This window comes from Procambarus clarkii, chromosome 6 (assembly GCF_040958095.1).
Source record: "Procambarus clarkii isolate CNS0578487 chromosome 6, FALCON_Pclarkii_2.0, whole genome shotgun sequence".
Taxonomy (NCBI): domain Eukaryota; kingdom Metazoa; phylum Arthropoda; class Malacostraca; order Decapoda; family Cambaridae; genus Procambarus; species Procambarus clarkii.
In genome coordinates this window covers 20,152,038-20,162,614 of record NC_091155.1, presented here as the reverse complement: position 1 = coordinate 20,162,614, position 10,577 = coordinate 20,152,038, and positions in this window count along the sequence as shown.

Genomic DNA, 10,577 nt, shown 5'->3' with positions numbered 1-10,577 from the left:
GTTCGAATCCTCGTCACGGCCCTTGTGGATTTGTTCTCCTATAGTCGGGGGCGTGCTGGGGTCACTGTATTTTAGTATTATTGAGGATATTGGCAGGGGTGTTGGTGGCAGTTACAGCACCACTCCTGTGCCAGGTAAGTCCACTACGGGCTCACCATAGCCCGTGCTACTTGGAACGTTTTGTCCCCAGCTGTTAATGTGGGTTCTGGCGGGGAATTAGAGTAAGTGTGCTATCCATTGGCACGAAGATAGCGAGCTTGTTACAGAGTAGACCAAGGCAGGGAAGTTTGTTCATGGACTTGCGAGTTCAGACTCCATCTCTCTCTCATTCTAGCTTTCTCTTAGTCTCCTTTCCCTTCAGTTCTGTGTCGTCTCCTCTTCTCCATCTCTATGTTCCCCAGTCTCTTTCCCTGCTACTTCTCATCCTTACATCTCAGGGTCAATAAACCCTCCATCCCCCCTGCCTCATCCCAGGCCACCAAACCCGCCCCCCGCCTCACCCCAGGTCACCAAACCCGCCCCCTGCCTCACCCCAGGCCACCAAACCCGCCCCCCGCCTCACCCCAGGCCACCAAACCCGCCCCCCGCCGCACCCCAGACCACCAAACCCGCCCCCTGCCTCACCCCAGGCCACCAAACCTGCTCCCCGCCTCACCCCAGGCCACCAAACCTGCCCCCCGCCTCACCCCAGGCCACCAAACCTGCCCCCGCCTCACCCCAGGCCACCAAACCTGCCCCCCGCCTCACCCCAGGCCACCAAACCTGCCCCCCGCCTCACCCCAGGCCACCAAACCTGCCCCCCGCCTCACCCCAGGCCACCAAACCCGCCCCCCGCCTCACCCCAGGCCACCAAACCCGCCCCCCGCCTCACCCCAGGCCGCCAAACCCGCCCCCCGCCGCCGCCACAGACGGGGGCGTCTTAAACCCCAGCGCGTGAGGGCGTTACGGGCGCTCCCGGCACGCACACTCCCGCCCACATTCACAGATGGAATGAGAATTGTCTAATTAAGTCTGAAATTGACTGGCACTTTAGTGTTGTGTTGGGGCGGTGATAATTCCCACGGGAAGCTGAACGTGTCTATGTCTGTGTCTCTGTACTAACCGGTTCCTTCCTATTTGCAGAGTCGAGCTTCAGTTCTTGGACTGCGCCTTTCAAGATGTTCAGCCGCCAAATGGATTGACCGCGTCTTCTAATAAATATATGTCTGTTGTTTATAGTAAATGGAATTGGTTTCTACTACTGCCAATCAAGTATTGTTCATGCTGTGTCCTTACTGATGTAAATAATGTTCTTAAATCGACTTTAGAATGGTCCAGGACGGACCGAAACGTCGTCGTCCCTTCAACTTCTAGTGTGTGGTCTGGTCAATATGTTCTTAAATCCTTATGGTTCATCTGGATCACTGGCTTCCATTCACGCCCTCTCGTTCACCTATTTATCTATGTAAACATTTTTTTCTCTCCTTTTCCACCCTGTCAATATCCCTATTTCATATTTTTTGTTCACAGGTGGGTAGAGGGACAGATGACTGCTGACTCCTGTTAGTAGGCTGAGAAATTTCCATTCCCCATAGCTCATGGTAAGTCCTTCCCGACTACTTCTCATCCTTACACCCCGGGGTCACTAAACCCGCCTTCTACTAGTTACTAAAGACCACTAGTTTTCCTAGAACAAGACTCGCCAATCGCCCGGTACCCAATCCCTATATTGGGTGAACAGAGACGTACAGTTGAGGATTGTCGTCTAGTCAATCCTCCCCGGCCAGGATATGAACCCAGCCCAAATTCAACGTGTGTTAGTGCTCCAGCTTCTCATTTACCGCTTACGTTCTTCTGTTTATGTGTGTCTCTAAGAGTCTAGAATAAGCATTGCTGTTGTATCTATGATGCTCTAAGGGCCTGGGCAGCATCTTTCAGCATCAATGGATATATAACTCCCGTTGATGGGGACAGGAAGCTATTACTTCGGCGCACCAAGGTTCCATTAGGCAAGCTAATGGGACCCATTACCTGCCCAAGAATATAACCCTCGACAATTGCCTAACTCTTGGTTATACCCATTTTACTGGTAGGAAAGTAACAGCACAAAGGTGGAGGGAAACATGCTTAAACCTTTTCTGTCTGGCTTGGGGATTGAACTTGGGTTCCTCGAAAGTGAACCGAGGACGTAGACCACTGTGCTTCAAGGCCCAAGCTTTGCACTACGTGTCTGTCTCTTATGACGGTATCTCCCCTCTTACGGGTCTGAATCAGTCGTGAATATTCCATAAAAGCCCGCAGGTAGATCTTCATAGATTTTCCTGTAAATTCCAATTTTGCTCTGCACCCAACCCATTTGTTCATCCCGACTTTGGCTTAAGCTGATCACTTAGTTATTCACTAGCATTTTTACTTCTGGTTTGCCTGTCGAAAAATTGAGTTTTTATCTTGGCAAAAATGCAATGTTATTATATATATTTTTTGAGGGGGTGTTGTCTAAGGCTTATTTATTTATACTTGTTAGATCTATTGTCTGTTTTTTTCTGCTCCTCCCTCTTGACTTTTGTCTCTTATTACTGTCTGTTAATATCCCTCTGTATTCATTTGTGATGTCACACGTCTCTTCTCACCCTCTGTTTATCCCCATTTGACCTATTCCATAATTTCTGGGGCTGTCTCCTCCTTAAGGTCTTTCTCCCATTGCCCATTCCCCAGATACTCTCTTATTGTGAGGTAAGACTTTTTTACTGTCTGCTCTACTTTCCTTGCTCTCACCATTCTTCTTGACCATGCTTCCTGTTCCTCCATGTCACCCAACACCAGGACACAATGGTCGCTGGCGCCTGATGAGGAGTTGTGAGCCAGCGGCCAGATTCACGAAAGCACTTACGCAAGCACTTACGAACGTGTACATCTTTCCTCAATCTTCGACGGCTTTGGTTACATTTATTAAACAGTTTACAAGCATGAAAACTTGCCATTCAACTGTTGTTATTGTTATAAAGAGCCTCCTGGTGCTTCGGAGCTCATTAACTGTTTTATAATTGTAAACAAAGCTGCCAAAGATTGAGAAAAGATGTACAGGTTCGTGTTTGCGTAAGTGCTTTCGTGAATCTGGCCCCCTGGTTCCCCATAATGTGCTTCCTCGTGCTAGGGGCAAGATCTCCCCCAGACGGCAAAGGTGTCACTACTCTCCTGTGTGACCTTTGTCAGCCTCCTTTCCCTAACTTTAACTAACGTTACACCCACTGTTCATGCCCATCTTGGGGAAGGGGGTTCCTTGAGTTTCTGTTTGACTTTTTTATGGTGTAGTTGCTCCATGATAAGTAATTTAGTTTGAATTCTATTTGCTATTATGAATGATTTATATCATGCTTCTATGAATGATTTTTTGGTGTTTTTATTATCATTTTCGGGTCATTTGTTAAGGTTTTATTGTATTTGCGAAGGAAAGGAATCTGGAACAGAGTTAGAGCTAAGCCTATAATGTAGGGAACACATCAATATTATGACATACGTAAGCTGGAGACTACCAGAAAGAAGGTCAGAAACCTAAACAAGGAATGCTTTTAAATCTCTCTCTCTCTCTCTCCAGCATACGTCAGACCAATACTGTGGGATGCAGCAATAACATGTTAACATATTTCTACAGGTAACACGTAGTTTTTTCTAACCAGACCGGCCACTGTTTGGTTCCCAGCGAGTGTCGGTACATAACTGATGAATACGCTCATCATGGCGTACATTTACAACAACACCAATAATAATAATCCTGATTATGCGTGTTAATATTAGGAGCCCCCTTAGTGTAAGGGAAAGGGAGTGGAGGGAGAGTTGTGGGGTGGATAGAAGGGTAGGAGTAGGAAGGGACGAGTGAGGGGGACGAGGAAGGGGGACGAGTGAGGGGGCGAGGGAGGGGGACGAGTGAGGGGGGACGAGGAAGGGGGGCGAGGGAGGGGGACGAGGAAGGAGAAGGGGGAGAGGGCAAGTGGGAGAACAATATTAATAATAACATTAGTTGGCTGGTTGCCTTATCTCTTCCCCGAGCAGCTCCTGGCAACAAGTCTCCTCACTCAACACGGCAACACACGGCAGTCAACCCCGAACACAACACGGGAGGACACGGCAGTCAACCCCGTACACAACAAGGAGGACACGGCAGTCAACCCCGTACACAACACGGGAGGACACGGCAGTCAACCCCGTACACAACACGGGAGGACACGGCAGTCAACCCCGTACACGACACGGAGGACACGGCAGTCAACCCCGTACACGACACGGAGGACACAGCACCGATCTCTCGGGTCAACAAGATCGCAGAGATCAACCTGATTTAAATTTAACGATATGGGATCCCTCAAATGTATAATAAATCCTTTACATTATCTGATAAACATGAAGACATAAAAGTAGCTTCGCTTCTTCCATGAAATATGAATTATTCTTAAAACAAAGAAGACAAAATAAAATCCTTGATTATAGTATGTTAGGGATTCTTGTGAGTAAATTCCTTTTTAAGACGTGAGTCTCGGACCTGGTGTTGACATTATGGTAATGACATGCAAGTTTTAGTAGGCCATGATGTGGCCGGAACGTCCTTATGGCCCAAGTTATAATATCCTCATGATGATCGAGAACTTTAATAGCTCATCCTCCCTCCGCGAAGAGCTGCCTGCTCACTACTCTTTAAGTGCATTTATCATCAAGATGTTTGGTTCGTATTACTCAGTTTTTAATTTGTATCTCTTGAGTGTGTGAGGTTTGATGTAGTTAAATTGTGTTTCTTCCTCTGTCTGTCCATTTTTTGCGTATCTGGTCTGTCTTTTCCTCTCTCTCTCTGTCTTCCCCACTTTTCTGTCATCAGTTTCTTTTCTCTCTCATCTGTCTGTGTCTCTCCTTCTGTCTGTCTGTCTGAGTGTGGAGGCCGGAGGGACGGATGAGACAGTGCTGGAGGCGAGGGTCGATGATTCTGGTGTGGTCGCCGCTGGGAGATATTACTACAAGGATGCTGAGCGAGACACATTATACCAGGATATGGACGGTTTCTCACGGTACGAAAAATTGCATCATGAAATATGTGGATACGAAAAGACTTGGCGGAAAAATAGACACATATATATAAGGCCGCGATACTAACCTACTGACCAACCAGCAAGTGTATTTTAGTCCTAGCCTACACACAGATATATAAAAATACACTTAAATATACACATATTCCCCCTTTGTTCATCTTCACTATTACATAATGCTGATAATATATGTTGCCAAGTAAATATTTCTTCCTTGTGGGAGGCGCTCCCGGGCGGGCGGCGGGCCGGGGCGCCGCTGGATATGCTAATGCTGCCGGCAATTCCCAAGTCCCGTGTTTCATTGTTAGCACCAATAAAATTCTGATGAATTAGTCGAAATTTAACCCAAGAATGCTAAGTGGCCTATTCGTGCTTCTCGTTTTCTTTTCCACTTTAGTGGACATTATCGACTTTCCCATTCTTCCTTCAGAACCTTTTTTGGGTAAACTATAAGAAATATTATCGCGTGGGCCTTTCATCGCGGAATTTAAATGCGTAAAAAATTGAATTTGTGTTTATGTTCAACAAGTCACTTGACCTTAACATTGGCTGTCAGGAACATTAAAGTGTCTGAGGGATCCCAAACTTTATGATAACACGCTACACTTCAGACAAGATCACTTCTTTACTAGATTTCACGACCAAACATCACATTCAGTCCAAAAAAATCTACATATACGGGTTATTCATGCCCGTGCCACCTCTTGGGTGGCTTAATCTTCATCAATCAGTCAATCTTCAGATAAGACAGACGAGGAAACCACACCTGACACCACCACACCCACTCCACCACACCCACTCCACCACACCCACGCTACCACACCTCACACGACACTAGTGTACGAGACAGAGAACTGACAGGAGTGACAGGCAAGGTGCTCCAGTATATAGACGGACACCTAATCAACATAAACACACTACCACTTACGGGCTATTCATGCCCGTGCCACCTCTTGGGTGGCTTAATCTTCATCAATCAATCAATCAACATAAACAGTTACAGTGTGTGGTCAAGACGGGGTGTGGTCAACACAGGATGTAATCAACATGTAATACGGTCAAATCGAACACAAAACCATTCAACAAAGCTCGTTTTCCTTTCATTAAAACCGTAAATATGATTAGGTCAGTATGTTCTACCGCAGGTTAGGCTCGGTGGCTTTAGGTTAGATTAGTCTGGGTTTGGTTAGGTTATTTTGTGTTAAACTGTATGGGATCTAAGATCCGTTGGGGGATGTCTTAGGTGTGATGTGAGTGGTATCCGGTCCCACATGTGACCGGATACTTCAGTACTAAGCAGGTCTCTGGACGGAGTACCGCTGGTGCAAGGAAAGGTTAGATAATGTACTAACAATTATAAGCATAAACACATGGGAAGATTGCCTGGAAACCAGATGGCGATCTGGGAAGTCTATAGGAATGATTTAGCGAGTGATTACTAGAATCTAACTCACGCTAACTCCTTAGCTCTCAGATGGTTGCAATGTCACCCCAGTTCTGGCTCACAGATGGCTCCACCTTCATCCAGCTGTGGCTCACAGAGAGACCACCTGTGACACAATAATAGCCTTTATTACAATGCATGATTTAACTCATCCATAATTCTGTGGAACGTTTTTTTGTTTTTAAGAGAGAAAGAGAACCATATTTGCATTGCTGCTTTTCAGTTTATGTTTTTCTCATTATTCTTGCTTTCTCGCCCTTTCTCTTTGTGTCTCTCTTAATCTCTCTTGTTGTCTGTCTGTCTGTCTGTCTGTCTCTCTCTCTCTCTCTCTCTCTCTCTCTCTCTCTCTCTCTCTCTCTCTCTCTCTCTCTCTCTCTCTCTCTCTCTCTCTCTCTCTCTCTCTCTCTCTCTCGCGTCAAAGACATAAAGCCATCTTAAACCAGGCCAGAAGGCAACTAAAAACGACTCGAGGAGGAAATTGCCATAAAGTGCCTCTTCAGAAGCAGCGAGAGACTAATTTGCATGCGTTAAGGTTAGAGAACTCGACTTAAGGCACTTCCTAATATCGAATCGAAGATAATAACATAAGGCAATACAATGTTAGCGTGTTATAAATCTCTTACAAGTCCTGATTTTGTGTGTTAACCACAAGAAAACGCTTCAGATTGGAATCTATATTTATAAATTAGAGCGTCTTTCTGTCCGAGGCTGGATGACAGACGTTTGGGCTTACCTCACACAAATTGTAACAGTAGTTGCTGTTGGGTACGTGCCCAACACCAACCTTCCCACCTCGAAGAATCTTGCAATATCAAATTACCACGACTCTTATTTTTGTTTACCATATTGTAAAGTCACCATATTGTAAAGTCACCATATTGTAAAGTCACCATATTGTAAAGTCACCATATTGTAAAGTCACCATATTGTAAAGATACAGGCAGTGATAACATTGGTTAGGAATAAAGATGATCTTACTGACTGGATAACTACCTGTGGATAAATGAAGATGGATAAGAAGAGGAAACACAAGAACAGGAAGAGAAAAGAGAATTGCAGAAAATACGGAGAGGTGAAAGAGCAAAGAATAGCAAAGCCATTAAGAAGCTTCCTGCCGGGGAAGAATAGAGAGAGAGAGAGAGAGAGAGAGAGAGAGAGAGAGAGAGAGAGAGAGAGAGAGAGAGAGAGAGAGAGAGAGAGAGAGAGAGACAGAGAGAGAGAGAGAGAGAGAGAGAGAGACAGAGAGAGAGATAATTCAGTAACACAATGTATTGATCCAATGACATAAGTATATGTGGTTTTAGCACATAACAGGTCTCACATTTTATACAACTGTGCCAATGTAACCCAAAGAACGAACCATTATCATCTCTACTGTGTTCAGCTTCACACATTTTACCGAGTAAATTTAAAGAAAACAAAATATATATATAATTTTTGCTGCTGATGCTGAACCACAGTAAAATCGAAAATGAATTTGAGTTCATTACTTTCAGATTGAAAGAGTGTGTTCCAAAGACATCTTATACTCACAGCATTATCGGCTCCTGCGAGCATTCACTTCAAGATCAGTCACATTTCTCAGCAAAAGATTTACGTCGATTCCTGCCATCGTCTTGACTCAAAGAGTGTGACTGACAACTTCAGCAAACATGTTTACAGCACAGCTATTGGTTATGCCTTCAAAAGCTGCTGTTGTTGAAAGATCTTTTAACATGATACTCCGCATGTGTAGCGAGACTCACAATGGAATCCTTGTAATCTCCATGATTTGTTGAATATTTGAAGCCTCGCCTTGCAACCAAGAGAACACATTATATATATATATATATATATATATATATATATATATATATATATATATATATATATATATATATATATATATATATATATATATATATATATATATATATATATATAAATGAGACGAGGGGAATTCATTAAACGCTTTCGTATTAATCAATAAATCTTCAGAAGAATGAATATTACAGTTCACTGAATTATTACATTTTTCTTCGTGGGGTCAGAAATCATCACATTATTCATCACGTATTAATCCCTTCGTGATTAACACAAGCATATATGCCAAGAGATCAATAATTGCTGCTCTAGTAGATGCACTTTTATTACTTTCACTGTTAATAGCAGCAATGGATTCACATCAGGAAAGAATTCACAGCAAGATGGGATTCACAAGCAAAGAAGATTTTACAAGATGGGGTAAGAAGGGAATGATTTAAAAAAGTAGGGGAGGATAGCCACAAGCAAGGGAAGCCTATCCCCAAGCAAAGAAAGATATCCCTAAGCCAGGAATGATATCCACAAGCAAAGATGGATATCCACAAGCTAGGAAGGATACAAAAGCAAGCCAGGAGAGACGTGTGTGTCTAGATATCCTCTCCCAGCCTTCTCAAGTCGGCGCGGAACTCCTTTGAAGTTTCAATGTAATATTCTCTTGACTGCTGTTTTTTTTTTCTCTCTCTTCCTCCTCTTTTGGGGAACATCCAGCGGGTCCACGTAGCGGAGTGGGCCTCGTGCCCCAGTATTTTTCCCCTCCAAGATCCTTGAGGACTCCCGCGTGTTCATGCTAAGCCAGAGTTGGTTACATGTTGATAGTTTCTTAATGGTAATTTTCTTCCAAGAGTGACAGGGTTTTGGGGGTGGGGGAGGGTTGTTACAACAGGGCATGCAGGACTGTTGCAAGGCGAATAGGGGGTACGGTGACTGGTTATCTTGAGGTTATCTTGATTTGATTTCGGGGCTTTTTAGTGTCCCCGCGGCCCGATCCTCGACCAGGCCTCCACCCCCAGGAAGCAGCCCGTGACAGCTGACTAACTCCCAGGTACCTATTTACTGCTAGGTAACAGGGTTGGTTGTGCTGACTGTTTTTACCTATTTCTTATTCTTTAGTCTACTCTTATCTACCATCAACCAGAGAGTGAGACTGATTATCCAACTGGTTAAGCTTGAGCCTTGCCTGCAGGCAGCCTTGGGGTAGCTGTCAAGCTCATCCTCTATCTGTGCCTCTTGTGGTTTCTGGCTCTTGTTGTTTTGTCATTTGGCACTCTACTTTTTCCTCTCTTTTCTCCCTCTCTACGACTCCACTCCTCCTCTTAATCTCATTGAATTGCTTTTGACCTTTGACCTGCTCTTGTCTATTAACGTCAAAGCACAAATTGAAAAGTACTGCTTACGAGAAGCTCCAGGGTGACCCTCCAGGGTGACCTCCAGTGTGACCTCCAGTGTGATCTCCAGGGTGACCTCCAGGGTGACCTCCAGGATGACCTCCTAGTGTGACCTCCAGGTTGACCTCCAGGTTGACCTCCTAGTGTGAGAGGGGAGTATGCAAGAAGGAAGTGTGGAACGTATAGTCATCCAGGTGAAAGAAGGAAGAAGGGAAGGAACTGAGGAAGAGGAAGAATGAGTGAGAAGGTAGAGAGGGAATGAGTAGATGGAGAGAGAGGACAATAAGAGGGAAGGAGGCGGGAGAGGGGTGAAAGTAAAAGGGTTGGGATAAGAAGGTAAGGAAGACACGGGAGAAGAAAGATGTGAAGAGGTAGAACAGAAAATGAGAGGGATGACAGGGAGAACAAAGAGGCAAGAGAGGGTGTGGAGAATGTGGGATGGAAGACAGAGAATGGAAAGAAAGGATAGATAAAAGAGTGACAGAGAATAGAGGGACAGAGAAAAGAGGGAAGGGGAAAAAGAGGGAGAAGGGAAAGAAGGAGAAGAGGGACAAAAGAAGGAGAGATGGGAAAGAGGGAGTGAGGCAAGAGTATCATCAGACACAGGACATCTATCTTAAACTTTCTTGCTAAGTGATTTTCTTACCATTTTGTGCTTTTAAAGTGTCAAACATTTTCCCTCTGATTTTCCTCCGACATCCTGTTTGAGAGAGGGCAGAGGTGGTTGGGCAGTGGGAAAGATGGGAGCAACAGGGAAAGGGGGGAATAGGCTGGGATGAGAAAGGTATGGCCAACTGGGAAAGGAGGAAGGGGGTGATCTGGAGAGACAGGGGCAGAGGTAATGAGAGAAAGGGTATGTAGGAAGGGGTGGGAGAGTGGGAGAGAGAGAGAGAG